This window comes from Drosophila busckii, chromosome 3R (assembly GCF_011750605.1).
Source record: "Drosophila busckii strain San Diego stock center, stock number 13000-0081.31 chromosome 3R, ASM1175060v1, whole genome shotgun sequence".
Classification (NCBI taxonomy): Eukaryota; Metazoa; Arthropoda; class Insecta; order Diptera; family Drosophilidae; genus Drosophila; species Drosophila busckii.
This window is the reverse complement of record NC_046607.1, coordinates 20,766,974-20,785,006: the sequence shown is the minus strand read 5'-3', so window position 1 is coordinate 20,785,006 and position 18,033 is coordinate 20,766,974. Positions and strand designations below refer to the sequence as shown.

Genomic DNA, 18,033 nt, shown 5'->3' with positions numbered 1-18,033 from the left:
AAAATTAGCGTAAAATTTATAGTTTTGTTGTTAAAATTTCTTTGCGTGCACTGCCGATCTAAGCAGCGCGTAACTGTTGCCTGCGCACATAAAAATGTAAAAATAAAAGCAGCAGCAGCAGAAGCGAAAAAAAAACTTTAACAAGATTCGTTCAAGTTCCAAGGAATATCATCAAATGTTGATTTCATTCGCTGCACACAGCGCAAATTTCCATACTCATGCATAAATATTTAGCTAGTGCCCCCCACACACCCCCACAGAGGCTTTGTTGTTGCCACGAAAAGTGAGTGATCTGATTTGAAGCGCTTTGAAGCGCAAATGTTAATGATGAAGCAGCTGCTGCTATGTTGAGACTGTTGCCTTTGAGTGGGTCGCCTATTGTTTATTTGGCTAAGACTGCCGCCAACAGCAACAAAATATAGAATTTGCTTGTTGCACAAACTTTATCTTGAAGCTGGCATCAAAGGCAAAACAGCGTGTGGCTAAACTCACAGCCAATTAAGCAATAATCTACTACTAATTTGATGAAATGCGGAGCAGCAGCAGCAGCAGCAAAATGTAAATGCCTCATTAACGTACACAGGGCCTGATAAGACAGGCGACTGCTCAATTGTGCAACTGCAAGTTGCTGGCACGTGTCCAGCTGCAAGGAACTAAGTAGCAATGCTCCAACGTTGACAACCTGTTGCCACCAGCAGCAGCAGACATAAAATTCATGCAGTGCGTCACTCACGCTCTGTGGCCCCAGACATTATCATAATGCTCATCAGCCAGTACTTATGCCACCACCACCACATGCAACATGCAACAACAACAAGCAGCATGTTACTCACTGCTTGCATATTTGTGCTTTACTTTTTTTTGGGGTCTGGCAAATCACGCAGATGAAATGCACAAAATTTGCGCCATTTATAACATGCAAGGCGAGCAGCTCCTAGAGCTAGAGCTATGGCCCACAGTAGAGCACTTGGCTGTTAGTTTGTTGCTACACAGCAAAAAACAGCAGGCGGAATAAATTAAGTATACGTTTTTATTCAAAGTACAAATGCTTAATGCGTTGCTTGTTGTTTTAACTGCTGTACTCGTTAATAAGTAAGTGAAGTAGTTACTCTTATATGAAATCAAAAGTTTATATATATTTTAATTAGCATTAAATACTTCAGAGTGCCACAGAAGAATTTCAAATCAAACTCAAACCAACACAAAAACAGCTGCGAATTTCGTTAAAGATTCCTCCTTCAACTGCTGTACTCGTTAATAAGTAAGTAACTACTGCTCTAATATATAAACTAAAGTATGCACATATTTTAATTAGCAGCAAATACTGCATTTACTTCAAAACTATCTAGTGATTCACATCGACTTCAAAACCAAACCAAAATGAGCTTCAAGTTTCGTTACAGTTTCCACTTTTGTGTGCAATAAGTAAATTTTAAGCCATTTTTTTATATACATAGCTAGCTAAACTAATATGAAATCTAAAGTATGCAAATATTTTAATTAGTTTAAAATACTTCATTTAGTTCAAAGCTATCTTGGATAAACTTCAAACTAACTCAAAATGAGCTTTGAGTTTCGTTTCAGATACATTTTAAGCCATTTGTTATATAGATAGCTAATCATTGCTGCCCTAACTTGGTACGTAACTAATTCTCTAATATGTAATCTAAAGTATGCAAATATTTTAATTAGCTTCGAATACTGCGTTTACTTCAAAACTATTTGGCATGGCACAGAATTTCAAATCAAGCTCAAACCCACACAAAATCAGCTGCGAATTTCGTTTCAGGCGTTACAGTTTCCAATTTTTTGAGCGTTGGGATTATGTGAAGACATTATTTATAAGGTAAATACTCCATTTATTTTAAAACTAGCTAGCCACAGAATTTCAAATGGACTTTAAACCAACCCACAATGAGCTTCGAATTCCACTTTTGTGGGCAATGGATACATTTTAAGCCATTTTTTTATATAGGTAGCTGACATAACTTAATATGACAAGCAATAAAGCTGTCTAGCTAATATGGCTGCTACGATTTGGTTTAAGAGTTTTGAGTATTTCATATACGAAAGGCCGCCCTAGTAGCTATGGCTGCCACTCCTATAGCTTTAGTTTCAACTTTAAGCTTACAGCTATATAAATAAATTAAAAATAATATGCAAAGTTTACTCCAGGCCACTTGTGATTGAATTTATAACTATACGCAGTTCAAAAAGTGAAGTATTTCATACTTTGGATTAAGAATATTTGAGACCTAAGCATCTGTTATTGTTTTGTACTAAAGCTGAGCTATTTATGCCGCATTTTGTTATGCAGTGTTGAGCATTTTAACCTCATTAAATGTAAATTACATTAAGCAAATGTTTGGCTTAAGTTTATATTAATCTAAACAGTGTAGTTTTATTTAATTGTAAACTCTGATTGAGTTCGAGCTACTTATATAGGATTAATTTAGGTATTTTGGTATCATTAAATGTAAATTACTTTAGGGCTTAAGGCTTAAGAAATCTATTTTAATTTTGAAACTCCAAGCTTTTCTTTTATACTTCGTTTCGGTTTGAATTCGGTCTATTAGTAATGCCGTATTTTTTCTCTGTGTACTTTTTGTGTCTGTGGCATTATTTTGACGTGTGCCGCCTCTGCCTAGGCAAAAATTATGAGGCTAAAATATGAGCCAACAACACAAAGCAGCGGCAGCGGCAGAGACTGAGGCAGAGGCCACAGGCAGGCCGCAAAAGACATTGCATGAGAACTGAGTTGAGACAGCTCACTCTTAGTCTCTTTTTCGCTAACAGCAACACACTCAACTGTGAGCGGAATGGGTGGGGGTGGGGTGGGTTCTATGCACTCGTGCCTATGCCACAACGGCCACACTCAATTGCGCGCTAATTTAGCGCAGCTAACACTTAATAATTTCTTTTCATAATTTGGCAGCAGCAACAACATTTTTTATAAATAAATTGTAAATTTAAAATGCCCAACAGCTTAGTTTATATATCGAGGCAACTCTTTAACTTGCGACAAAAGCCAATTTATGCGCACAGTCATGCCACTAAGTGTGGCAAGTGTGTGTGTGTGTGTGCGACTGACACTTGTGATTTAAGTCAGCATGAAATGCTTTGAAGTAAGAAAAAGAAAAGGGCAAGACGCAAGGTGAGCACAAATTAGTCACAGCTATGTGGCAGTAATTGGCCAGAGTGCCACTTCAAGTGGCACAGGACACACACAACACACAACACAAAGGCTGCCCAAAATAATGGATAATGGAATGCGACCACATGATATAGGCAAAAGCATCAGAGAATTGCCTAAAATTTGCAGGCTATTAATTTTCCATTGATATTGCTACATTGATGACACTTTAAGCGGCACACAATCGAACACTCAATAGCTAATTGGCTAAGGCCTTTGTGTGTGTGTGTGGCCAGCTTAGCACGCAGCATAATATGCAAGGCGATTAATCAACTGCCCAAATAGCTCCACTGACTTTTGTGGCCGCATTGGGCGCTTTAACTAATTTATAAGATTTTTATCAGCAATAGCCAGGGCTACCTTAGCCAACTCAACAGGGCGTGATAATTGCACTATAAAAATGCGCAACTGGGAAAATAAATTAGCTGAATTTTTGCCTTAGCAAAGGAAATAAATCTCAATTAATATGAATATCGATTACCTAGACGCATTAATTATTTAAAAGGGCGCACAGTGTTGGGGAATTAAATAAAATACAACGACTTACGTTTTCTTTTTCTTCGTAGTGCAAACTTACCTGAAAAATAAAATATAAAATAAAATTAGTTAGTCTTAGGTTTGATTTATGCGCATTTATATAATATAAATCATAAAATGCTTAAATTAAATTCAATAGACATCAAGCTACGCTTTTAATTTATTAGTGTCACATAAGCGGCAACAATGAGGCAAGTGTAGCAAACATTTATCACACACACACGCATACACACACATGTGTGTGTGCTGTCGACTCCATTGTCTGCAACTCTCATAAGTCATTTTACGCAAGTCAAATATAAAACATAATCGATTCGCAGGACACAACGGCAACGTTCAAGTTTTTTCCTGTCGCTGTTTGCTTTGTGCAAACAAAACTGAGCGCAGCTTGGGGTCAAAGTGTGTGTGTGTGTGTGTGTGCGTCGTACTTGAAGCCAAAAGTTGTTTCAACATTTACCTATGAAAATCAAAGCGTGTCCTGGGAAATCGCAACAACAGTCGTGGGAGTGGCCAACCAGCATCATTTGTGCGGCAAAGTAGACAAACAAAATACGCTCGTTGAATTTCTATTACGCCAACTAACTCAAAAGTAATTGCTTAGTAGAGCAGCCACGCCCACCTAACGCCCACCTCTCGCTCTAACATTCCATTCTACGCTGGCTGTGTGGCCATCAATATGTGGCCCCCGTTAATGGCTGCCTAAATAAATGATAACTTCAAATTACGATTGCTAGGCAAGCAGCACGTACTGGCGCTAAATACATTCCGCGCTCTGTTGCAGTTGCAAAAAAAATATTTCCACGTGTTATTTTGTGTTTCAGCAGCAGCAGCAGCAGCATGTAGCAAGTTAAGTCAAGTTGCAACTTAGCTGCTTAGCTGCTGCTCTTTGCTTGCAAGAATTTTAAAGCTGCTACACTTGCTAAGAACTGCACGAATTTGAGTCCAAACTTGATGCAAATTCAAGAGAATATATTAAAATGTATTACAGCTGATTTAGCAATTTATGCAAATTTATTAAATATAATTCATTATAATAAACTGCATTCAAAAAATATTTTAGCTTACTTTAAACAAATTCTTAGCGCATTTTATGCTTAGTAAATTCAAAAACGCAACTTTAGCAATTTAAAATAAATTTTAAATGCATAAAAATACTTTTAAAAATAGTTCACAGTTTTTAGCAATAACTCAACGCATTTTATATAAAATTTATGTTAATAAATTTGCAATTTTAGCAATTAAAGAAAATGCACTAAAATGTAATAAAGCTCTTATATGCATGTAGTAAATTTATAAATGCAATTTTAGCAATTTAAATAATTTTATATGCTTTTTGTTTGCATTAAAATCCTTTTCGCGCCTTTTAAAAAATGTTCAACTGCTACACAATTTTTAGAAATAGCTGAACGCAAAGTAAATTTGCAATTTTAACAATCAAAGCAAATTTACTAAAATTTTATAAATCTCTTATATGCATTCAATAATAGCATAATAATTAAATAGCAATTTAAATAATTTTATATGCTTTTTGTTTGCATTAAGAACCTTTTGAAAATAGTTCAACGGCTTAACACAACTTTTAGAAATACCTGAACGCATTTTATATAACATTTTAGATTTAAATTTATAAATGCAGTTTTAGCAATTTAAATAATTTATACGCTTTTAAAATCCTTTTGGCCGCTTAAAAAAATAATACAACTTTAAGAAAACCTGTAACGCATTTTTAATATAAAATTTAGTTAGATTGCGATAATTTCTTAGAAAGATCATTTCTGTTCGGTGATTTCCACAGGTGTGTTAGCCCGTTGATTAATTCAAGGTCTATGCAAACAAAAAAAAGCATAGAAATTATTTAAATTGCTAAATTGAGTTTTTATAAATTACTTAAATGCTATAAGAGCTTTCAACTAATTAATTTAAGTAAAAGTCTTTCTTTATAGTGAATGTCATAGTTATTTAACTTTGATAATCATGATCGCAAAATAGCTTAAGTTATAAATGATTTAATACAAAGTTATGTACAGTTCCTGGCGAGCTTAGATTTAATTGTTAACAACTAAACGCATTAGCCATATTGGCGCGAACACCCTCTTGGCTTGCATATTCTCTACTCACATTTTTTATAATAACATTTATATTTAAAAATTTATAAAGCACTGTTATTCTTAAAAAGGAAAAGCTAGTTGAAAAAGTATCGATATATATTAGTAGCGCTAAATCTATCATGAAAGCCACGTGCTTATTTAAAAAAAGCAATCCTTTTGCCGTAGCACTATACACAAATAATACAAACTAATAAGAAAATAGTAGGTTGGAAGCCTGTCAACTGGGTCCCTATATAAGGAACTATATTTAAATGAGTATCACAGTGTATTTGTTACTAAAATATGTGCTAATGTTTAGTGACAAAGAAAAAATCACTAAAAATTTTAGTAACAACGCCTCTCGAGTTATAATATGACACTGTATGCAAAAAGTAAGAGTTCTATTCAATCTGCAACTACATTTAGAAACGCTCATTTCAAATAATTTAATAGTCTATTGCTATAGCTATAAATCTAACCATTATAGAACAGAGAGTACTAAATATTATAGAATTATAGCTATATAATAAAATTTATGAGCATGTCAATACACGATGCATAAGTCTATGAATGGGTATGGCATATAAACGGAGTGTATTAGATAATTTAGCGTTTAAGAGAAGGCATTTATATAAATTGATATATTGATTATGCGTAGTCAATAAACTCGCATAATAGTCATTTTAATATGCATATTGCGAAGCTTGAACTTCTATTATAATAGTTCTAACTCATATATAGAGTGTTGCAAGCCCTTTTTGTATACTAAAATCTTGAATAAACATGAAATAGATGTCGCGAAAAGTTGTATTAGGCAGCTAGTGATAGCGACAAAAGACAGCACGCTATAATTAAAACAAATTATATTATCTCTAGGAAATTGCTTAGTATTATATTGTATGTCTATTGACCCAGACTGAGTACCGAGCAATCATTTGTGTCACGTATGTATGTTTGTATGCATGACAAGCAAAGACGCTTAGTGGTTAGTTGAGTGTAGCTGTGTGTGTGTGTGTGTGTTTATGTGTAGTGATTAATTTTTAATTTTAACATTTTGTTGCACACTTAAGCGAATCTCCAGCGCTCTCGTGCTGCTGTCGAAAGTTATGGGGCAATCAAATTAAAAATGCATTGATGTGTTGCAAGTTGCTGCTGCTGCTGCTGCTGTTGAGGTCAACAGACAGATTAAAGTCACAGCGCCAAGTTGTAGCTGCTGCATTTTTATTAATTATGCCAAACAAATTGCAATTAAATTGACGTTGCTTATGTCAAAATGCGTGTGTGGCATATACATAGGTGGTGCTGCTGCATGCCACATGCACAGAGAGGTCAGCTCTTTAACAAGGTTAACACAACAGCTAAGCAGCTGTATGTACGTTCTGGGGCATGCCACACGTTGCACACACTCGAGGCGCAATCGTTCAGTTGCTGCTGCTGCTGCCATCAAGCAGCTTAGCGCAGCGTTGCATACAAATTGCGCACACACACACACATAAGAATTGTTGAAAGACACACAAACACACACACACATATATATATATATATATATATATAGTGTGGCACGTGAGCTTTGGCTATGTGAAATGGACATTGCTTAAGTTTTGAGCTTCATATGCGTAGCAAGCAGTGCTGCCAAGCTTAGCTTATTTCAAGCTAGATTTGTATAGCAAAAAGGGCTAAAAAATTTGCAAATAACTTATAGTCTGCATATCTAGTATATGCTAATAATAAATGTATATGAAATATCAATGAAATATTTGCTTAAGCAAAAGAATTTAGCAGCTTCTGGTTTATTCGATTTTTTCTTAAACTTTCTTCTTAATCGATAAATTGCAAATTAATAAATTAGATAATATCTAACCGATGCAATTATAATACCAATCAAAGCATATTCTAATAATAAATGCATATAAAATATCAATGAAATTTTTGCTTAAGCTACTTTTTATTTTTTTAAATTTCACATAAACTTGCTTCATATCAATCGTAAGTTTATTTTCTAAACGCGTCTATTGTTATGTCAAAGAAAATTCAAGCTTGCAATACATAAAAAAATATTATTATGCCATATACTCAACTGTAAAGTTGCCAGATTAAGTTGCAAGACTTTAGCTTATGCTACTTTTTATCGATTTTTACATAAACCGAATTTAGTTTCTAACCGAGTTGGGAATGCTGAAATCAAATAAAACTCTCAAGCTTGCAAAATATCTAAAATTTCATATGTATCAAAAATTTTGCCATATGCTTGACTGTTAAGTTGCAGGATTAAGTCGTGGACTAGCTCAGACTTAAGCTTATGCTTCTATTTTTCGATTTTTACCTAAACTGAATTTATTTTCTAACCAAGCGGGAAATTCTGAAATAAAATATTAACACTTTTCTTTAATTTCAGAATTTCTTGCTTGCAAAATATATAAAATTACGTACATAACAAAACTTAGCCCATATGCTTGACTCTAAAGTTGCAAACTTAAGTCGCAGACTGGCTCCGACTATAGCTTATGCTTCTATTTTTCGATTTTTACATAAACTGAATTTATTTTCTAAACGAGTTGGGAATACTGAAATCAAATAAAAGTCTCAAGTTTGCAAATATAAAAATTATGCCATATGCTTGACTCTAAAGTTGCAAGCTTAAGTCGCGGACTAGCTCCAACTTTAGCTTACGCCTTAGCTCAACAGCTGGCAGCACTGCTAGCAATTCTATGTGTGTGTATGTGTGTGTTTCTGTGTATGTGTGCGTTGATTTTATGCAACTCAGGCATCATAATAGCTCTTATTATGCTGCTGCTGCCAAAGTTTGCTCGCGTACGCCACAAAAGTTCATTAGCTAAAAGGCTCGCTAGTATTACTTACTAGAGAGACTCAATTTATCTATAATATGAAAGAGCTGCAGCTATAGCAAAGATCGATACGCTAATTGATTGCCACACAATTGCCGCAATTGATTTAGTCTAGCCTCAGCTAATTGATAGCACACAACAACAAATAAGCAGCCAATATTACGTATACGTATCACTCATTGAGTTTAAATTTAAATTATAAACAAAAGCAACGTCAATGACGACGACGACGACAACAACAGGTGAGCAGCACTCACTTAATACATCACACCCAATAGCTGTTTAAATTAATTAAGCATTAGCTATAGCTTGATGACGTTGCGTTTAAGTTGCCACAGACATTATTAACATATCTATAGCTTTATACTTTGCATATATGTCTGTCTGTTTATATTGCGGTTTATTTTTGTTCAGCCCAAAAAAGAAGTGCATACATAACTTGGCCACGCTCCAACGACCCACGCGAAAAATAAATATAAAATAAAAGCAACTATATAGCATATATATATTGTGAGAATGTTATATTGCTATAAAATATTAAAAAGCCATTTTTTACGAGCGCCAACTGTTCGGTCAACAACAAATTGTATAAAAAACATAAAACAATATTAAGTAACATTTTTATAAATTTATATTTTTAGCTGCGTATTTATTTTTGCAGCTAAGCAAATATACAGACATTAAATAGTAACAGTTTTTTATTTATATTTAGTTGTCGCATAAATTTTGCTTAGTTCGGGATTAGTCTACTTAATGTGGCAAATTGCAATAAGCCAACTACAAATCATTTGTCGTTTGATTGCTAACAATTTGCATTTTTCTTTGTCAACATTTCCGGTAATTAAAGCGCCAGGCAACAAAATGTTGTTATTTAAAAACATGAACCTTAAATATGCTTATGAACACTTCAAAGCGTATAAAACTGTCATATAAATCATGTTTGTATTTTTCTTAATTTGCTATAAACATATAAGTTGGCAATAGAGCTGGCAAAAATCGAATTTTATCAGTTTATAAATTTATAAACATTTTTCTAACATTTTACTACAACAAATTTATTCATTTTTGTCTATATTCCTCTGAAATAATTTATAAACTACAACAAATTTACTAACTTTTGTCTATATTGCTCTGAAATAAATTTACAAACATTTTTCTAACATTTTACAACAAATTTATTTATTTTTGTCTATATTACTCTGAAATAAATTTATAAACATTTTTACTTCAATAAAATTTACCTAACTTTTGCGTAAAGTTTGCTAGCAAGTGAAACATTTAACATTTTAATACATTAATTTATTTAACTTTTGACTCTGAAATAAGTTTGTAAACTTTTTCTAACAGTTGTAACTACAATAAATTTATTTCATTTTGTCTATATTAACGAAATAATTTATAAACATTTACTACAATATACTAACTTTTCTATATTACTCTAAATAAATTTAATTCAACTTTTCTAACATTTTACTTTCAACAAATTTATTAATTTGTCTATATATCTGAAAAAATTTATAAGCAGTTTTTCCTACATTTTACTACAAAAATTTACTAATTTGTGTATATTACCATGAAATAAATTTATAAATATTTTCTAATTAATTTTCTATTAATTTTTTGTCTATTTTACACTGAAAAATAAATTTATAGCATTTTTCTACATTTTAACTTAAATAAATTTAATATTTTTGTGTATATTACTTGAAAATAATTTATAAACATTTTTCTAACATTTTACTACAATAAATTTACTAACTTTTGTCTTTATTACTCTGAAATAAATTTTTAAACATTTTTCTAACATTTTAATACATTAAATTTATTAACTTTTGACTCTGAAATAAATTTATAAACATTTTTCTAACATTTTAATACAATAAATTTCCTAATTTTTGTGTATATTACTATGAAATAAATTTATTAAAATTTTTCTAATTAATTTTCTATTATTTTTTGTCTATTTTACTGTGAAATAAATTTATAAACATTTTTCTAACATTTAATACAATAAATTTCCTAATTTTTGTGTATATTAAAATAAATAGAATTTATAAATATTTTCTAAATTTAATTTCTATAATTTTTGTCTAATATTACTGTGAAATTTGAGCAAATTTTTATACTTTAAAATTTATAAAAACTTTTGCCAATTGAATTAATTTTTATCTAAAGAATTTTTCTACATTGCTCAAAAATTTCGTTCGAATTTTAATTCCCAGCTCTAGCCAAGCGGATTATTTAATTTCTGGGAAACTGTTGTCTTGGCATTTTCTTATTTTATTGCGCGCGCTTCTTTTTAATTCCCACAACGTGCAGAACATTAAAAATACGACTTGCGAAAAAATGCTTTCAAAAATATTAAACTAATATATAAAATTTTGGACTATAAATATAGCGAGAGCGAGCGGCGCCATTAATAACAAAGTGAAAATTAAATGCATTCTAAACTTAGCACATGTACTATGAGCTATGCTACATTAATATATAATTCAATTAGGCGAACGTTTGTAGCTGCAACTTCAACACAAACTGTTTTCACTTTGATTCTAGACACGTGGCTGACGAAAAGCTGCCACAGTAGCTGTCTATGTGTGTGTGTGTGTGTGTTGAGCATAAACATGAATTAGCTGCTAATGCTGCGCCCAGCAACATGAATTCATAATTTTTCATTAGCGCTTGGATTTACAAGGCCCATTAAAACGTCGCTAACTATTGACTTATGACCAACAGCGAGCAGCGTCTAATTATAAGCATAGGCTGTAGCCCAAGACATCAAAACGACATAAACATTAAAGTAGCAGCAACTAAAATTGAATTTATTTATAACAAGCGCTAAAGTAAACAAAGCTGCGTATTTATGTTTAAAGTGGCGCACATATTGCGTATACGCAATGCATATAAATTGCATTTGAAGCAACGAATTGTTGCACAAATATTGGCAATACAATTGCCAATAGAAGCAACAAATCAAATAAAATAAAATAGATTTAAATATGAAAAGCAAGCACACACTTGGCCTGGCTAAAATGCAATTGCCAAATGGCAGGAAATTGGCAGCAGCAGCAGATCAAATAGTCAAATATGTCTGTCTGTCTGCTCTGCACAATTTCAATGCATTCAATGCTTAAACTAGTTAAATTAATAATAAAATCAACACTTACAGCTTGGTTCATGCTAAGCGCGCTGCTGTCAATAACCAAAAACAAACAACTTACCTAAAATGATAAAAATAAAAAAACAGCAGACATTTAATTAAATACTCAATTTAGTTAGCTACATATTTATGTTTTGTTTATGTTCTTCAGTTTTGTAAACAAAAGACGCAACACATGTATAAACAAAACAAAGCGTACATAATTTTATGTCTTTATAAATTAAAGTTATATATAGCGTAGTGCTTGCTGCTAATTAAAATAAGCAATATTAATTGTAATACAACTTCAGCTACATTTTAACAATTCACAAACATTTTAGCAACTATTAACTGCTGTGGGAAATTTGCTACACAAGCGCCCAAAATACATGTGTAAATTATTTGTGCTGCACACACACACACACATGCACACACACATATGTATGACTGGTATCTACGTTAATAAACCGCTTATCTAATTTGTTATAACTTTGTTGTTATTTACCTTTTGCAGACCGACAACAAACATTTCAACTAGCCCACACACACACACACACACACATACACATAATGTGTACAGAGGTTAACTCATTCGTTTGTTATATGCCTTGCTCAAAATCTCTGTAAATTATTATCGATTTTAATGGCAACCCACAAGCTATTAGTCAGCTTAATGAGCGTCACACACACATACATAAAAGATTAAGCATAAAAAGCATTAAAGCTTTAATTAAGCGTGACTGCAGCATACCCTATAATATAGTCAAGCATCGATTAATAAATAAAACTATCAATATGCTGCCTTTACTTAGTTTAAACTGCTTTTTGTAGCGCTATTTTAATTGCATTTTAATTTATGCGTTTTGGAACTTATCTTTTGTTGATAACTGTTAACTAATAAATAGCTATGAGTGAGTTACTTAAGCTTATGTTAGTCAACTATCAAGTAGCAACTATCTAACAATAAATCAGCAATTGTTAATAATCTTTTTAATTGTATTTTAATTGATTTGATTTATGTATGCGCATTATGAATTTTCTATGAATTAATATCAATATAATAGAGCTAAAAAACATAAAATAATATCGATACTATGCTTAAAAATCAAGAATTAAAAATCTTAACAAAATCTGCATGAACAAAATATTTTAAATTTTTTTGTTGAATTTTTCTACAGCCAAATATTTGTTTTCTATTATTTTTGTGCATTTATAAAATTTTTTTTCACTGCATTACATTTGAATTAAGCTTAAAAATCAACGTTTTAAAATCTTCGCTAAATATGCATGAAACAATATTTTGTTAAATTTGGTTGCTTAATTTTTCTACAGAAAAATATTTAAAAATATTTTTCATTACATTATATTTTGATTCATGTCTATATAGTAAGGGAAAAATATTTGCTCATTATTATTAGTGCAAAAGAAGGAAAAGTTTAGACTCTGTGCATATAACCTACAGCTAAACAGCATAAATAATTTTGAAATTATGCTTAAAAATCAACGATTTAAAAAATATTTTGTTAAATTTTGCCTACAGAAAAATATCTTTTCTATTATTTTTGTGCATTTATAAAAATATTTTTCACTACATTACATTTGAATTATGCTTAAAAATCAACGTTTTAAAATCTTAACAAAATATGCATGAAAAAAAATTTTGTTAATTTTTTTTGTTTAATTTGTTTACAGCAAAATATTTTTCATTACATTATATATTGATTCATGTCAATATAGTAAGGGAAAAATAATTTTTCACATTATTGGTAGTGCAAAAGAAGGAAAAGTTTAGACTCTGTGAATATAACCTACAGCTAAACAGCATAAATAATTTTGAAATTAAATTTCAACAATTTAAAAAATTATTTTCTTAAATTTTTTTTTAAATTTGTCTACAGCAAAATATTTGTTCTCTATTATTTTTGTGCATTTATTTTTTTCTTTTGTCTCTTTTTTATTTAAAATATTTTTGTTTAAACAATAAGTAAATTGTGGAATTAACAGAAATAACAGTGCAATGACCCTAGCTATTATATATAACTATATTATATATATCATTTATAAAAATATTTTTTACATATTTTTATAATATATTTTATAGTAAGGTAATTTATTTTATATTTTTGAATTCTATAAAAAGCAAATTGATATCAAAATACTTTTGTCTAACTACTATAGCTCAACTTTTCTTACCTTTTCTATATGTTAGTTATATATAACTATACTACAGGGTATCAACAATTAGAATAAGCTACAGAACAATGCAGTTTATTAGTTAAATTGATAAAAATGTACAACGCCCAGGCAGACAGCAGACAGGCAGCATATGGACAACGAGGCGAGCGCTCAAGTGAGTGTCGGCACACACACACACACACACATAGAAACATTGTACTGATGTCATCACTTATACATATATATATATATATCTTATTGTTGTAGTTGTTAGTTCATTGTCTGCTTGAGTGCTGAGCACTTTAAGCAGCAGCTCTAGCAACAGCAACAACAAGAACAACAACAATAACAATATAAACAATAAAGCGTGCACTCTCAACATGACAGCATGTTTATCTTTTGCATGCTTAGCTAAATCTTTGCGCCTATTTAGCACAAGTTTTGCATACTTGATTTACATGGCAATTACCCATACAGCAGCAGTGCAAAGAGCGTTGACACTTGCCTGTCATAGAGATAGCCGAGCAGAGCAGCAGCAGCAGCAGCAGCAGCAGCCACTTGGCCAAAAGGGCTCTGTGTATTATTTTGATAAATTTTTATGGGCAATTTGCCAATTGTTTGCCAGCGTCGCTTCCAAATCTTGAAATTAAATGTACGCAACACAAAAAAATTGACACTGCGCTGCTTCTCAATTATTTTGGCAAAACATATGTTGGCTGTAGATGCGCCTCATGTTTGGCAATTCGTCAAATACGCGTGTGCGGCCAGACAAACTGCTGATCATCATCTTCATCTTATTTACGCCGCAGAGTGACAAAAGACAAGTCAAGACCAAAATGCGTATGTCTGTGTCTAAAAACTAAAATTGAAATCTTTTTAGCAGACCAAGAAATGATATGTCAAACTAAAAATGTTTGTCTTGTCATTTGAAGTATTCGAAATTTATTTTCAATCATTTGAATGCAAGGCGCACAAAAAGGCAACAAAATGTAGCAAATAGATTTTTCAATTAAAAAAATATTGTGCTTTACATTTCGAGCACAAGTTGACAGATGGAAATCATTTAGTTGGTAATAAAAGTAAAGCACAAAATGCAGTGAAAAATATTTTACAAAGCAAATTTAAAATTCAAAAATGTACTAAAATAATAGTAAAGAAATATTTTATATATATTTTAGCTAAGCTATAAAATGTTTAATATATGAAATACAACAAAATAATAGTAAACAAATAGACATAAAATATTAAATCGAATTAAAGAAATGCAGTGAAAAATATTTTCAAAATTCAAAAATAAGCACGCTAATAAAATAAAAAGAATATTTTGTATAACTCATATTTTAGCTAAGATTTAAAATGTTTAAATTTAGAAATGCAACAAAATAATAGTAAAAAAATATTCGTTTATAAACAAATGCAATAAAATATGAAAACGAATTAAAGAAATGCATGGAAAAATATTTTTATATACAAAGAAAAGTTAAAATTCATAAATAAACACACTCATAAAATAAAAAGAATATTTTTTTTTCATTCATATTTTAGATAATATTTAAAATGTTTAAAATAATGGCAAGCAAATAATTTATATAGACAAATGAAACAAACATTTTAAAAAATATTGAAGAAAATGCAGTGAAATATATTTGAGTACACAAAATTAAGATTTTAAAATCATTTACGCTTTATTTAATCAAACTACATTTTAAATTATAGAAAATAATTATATAAAAATATTTTAATGTAGAAAAAAGTAACCAAAAATATGAAAGATAATATTTGTTGCATTCATAATTGAATAAAACGAATTAAGGAAATGCAGGGAAAATAATTTTCATACACAAAAATTAAGATTTTGCTTTAGTTAAGCCAATATATGATAGAAAATAATTTTATATAAATATTTTACTGTAGGCAAATGTAGCAAAAAATATTAAAGAGAATATTTGATGCATTCATAATTGAATAAGAAACAAATTGCTTAATTATTTTATTATCATGTGTTGTTATATTTTACTTATCATACACAAAATTAAGATTTTGCTTTATTTAAGCAAACTTTACAATTTAAATGATAGAAAATAATTATATATTTGAATATTTGAGAATATTTAATTCATTCATAAATGGCTAAGAATTAAAATTGCTTAATAATTTTATTAGTTTACAGTGCTACGTGTTGTTTTATTTTACTGAACTGAATACTACAAAGTCTGAAATTCTTTTGGGGTGTCAACAGGTTGCATGTGGCAGACGCTGGCGTCACTTGCATGCAGCTAAATACGAATTGCCATCATAAATAAACCGAAAGAAATGCTTAAGCTGCATATTTGCCATGTCTGAGTGTATGGTAAGTAAAAATTGCTCAGATGCCTTAACACTTGCAGCACAAAGGGGCACGACGAAAACGAGAACAAGCCAAGGCGAGAGAGAGACGTCAACGCCTTGACCAAAGGCGCCACAGCCGAGTGCATTATGCAAAAGCAAATTTAACTTAATTTAAATTGTGCCACTGAGTGAGAGACCGAAAAAAACTGAAGCTGAAAAATCTCAGCAGGGCAGTGTGTTGACCGCGGCAAGAGGCAAAAGCATAGCCAGACCGCATTCCAGGCTGAGAAGAATGCGCAAGCATTTCGCTTAAATACAAAACATATAAAAACGTAGACAAACAACTTGTGAAAATCCTCGGAAAATCCAACGCGGCGACCACACAGCAGCAGCAGCAACAAAAAAAATAAAAATACAAACAACAAATGTGGGTCGAAAGCGCAAAGTGCCGCACGCACAGCCACAACAACAACAACGTGCAACAGACACTGCCACAGTGGGGTGGTGTGGCAAGCTGGAAACAAGCTGCAGCTGCCTAGACATCAACACGCTCAGTATGCAGCGTGTGGCATCAACAGCACGCGTGCCACACAAAAAAGAAAAAATCTTAAGCAGCAAACTAAGTCACAATTTTTTGCTTTGCTCCATTTTTTTTTTTCACTGGCAGTTGCTTAACTTTTGTGCTGCTGGCTTAAGTGAAATTTAATGATATTTTTTGAAGCTTACAATTGGCAACAGGTGTATGCCCAATGCTCTAGCCAATTTTTCGTTTAGCGCTTTGCCAGCTGCTAATTTGCTAAATACTCTTGGCGAGTTTTAAGTTCGCTCTCAATGGCTTTTAAAACAAAAAGCAGCAAGCGGCAAGTCTAGTGGGAAATTTAAGCTTCTAAATTTAACTAAAGAAATTTAAAATTGTGACAAAAATTGCATAAATATAATGTAAAAAAATAATAAATAAGTTAATTAAGCTATATTTATATTATAATGAGTTTTATTACTGTATTTTATTTATGAATAATAATAAATAAATAAAAACAGTATAAAAGTCATCTATAATATAATGAAATACATTGATAAGTTGCTAGCTGAACTAAAATGTGTGCTGTATTTTATTTATAAATAATAAATAATAAATAAAATAAGTTATAACAAATTTTTATAATTGTTCGCTTTTTGCTTAACATATTTTATCTATAATGAGTTGTTATTGCTGTATTTTATTTATTTTTCATTTAAAAATAACGAACTTTTGCTTAATAACTATAAAAATAAATAAAAAAGTATTTAATCTTAACTACATTGTTTGTAAAGAATTTTGATTAATGTATTTTATTATTATAATAAAATAAATACATTAATTAAGCTATATTTATTATAATATTATAATTAGCATATTTTATTTATTTATTCTTTGTATACGCAGCAAACTTTCTTACTAAATTTAATTTCATTAGCATATTAATTAAGCGCTACTTATATTATATATGAATATATAACTGTATTATTTGCTTTAAGAATTGTGTAAACAAAAACTCGCTGAGCTTTGCTTTTAATTGTTTATTTCTTTGAATTTGCAAATGTAACTTAAGCGCATGTTTATTATTTATTATGAATTTTTGCTTAAACCAAAACTGTTGCGTAGCTAAAAATTTAAACAAAATAGTAACACAATAGCAACGCACTGAGCTTAGATAAATTTGCTAGCTCAGCTTTATTTCTTTTTTTGTATAT

General features: G+C 30.9%; 1 protein-coding gene across 1 annotated transcript in view; it reads right to left on the bottom strand.

Moving 5' to 3' along the window:
• LOC108603146 (ras-interacting protein RIP3) overlaps positions 1-18,033 on the bottom strand; it is a 79,012-nt gene that overhangs the window by 49,308 nt on the left and 11,671 nt on the right. The window contains exons 3-4 of the mRNA XM_033294028.1: positions 11,828-11,881; positions 3,741-3,770 (exon numbers count right to left, since the gene is read on the bottom strand). The gene's annotated coding sequence lies outside the window, so the exon portion shown is untranslated. The remainder of the gene's footprint in view (positions 1-3,740; positions 3,771-11,827; positions 11,882-18,033) is intronic.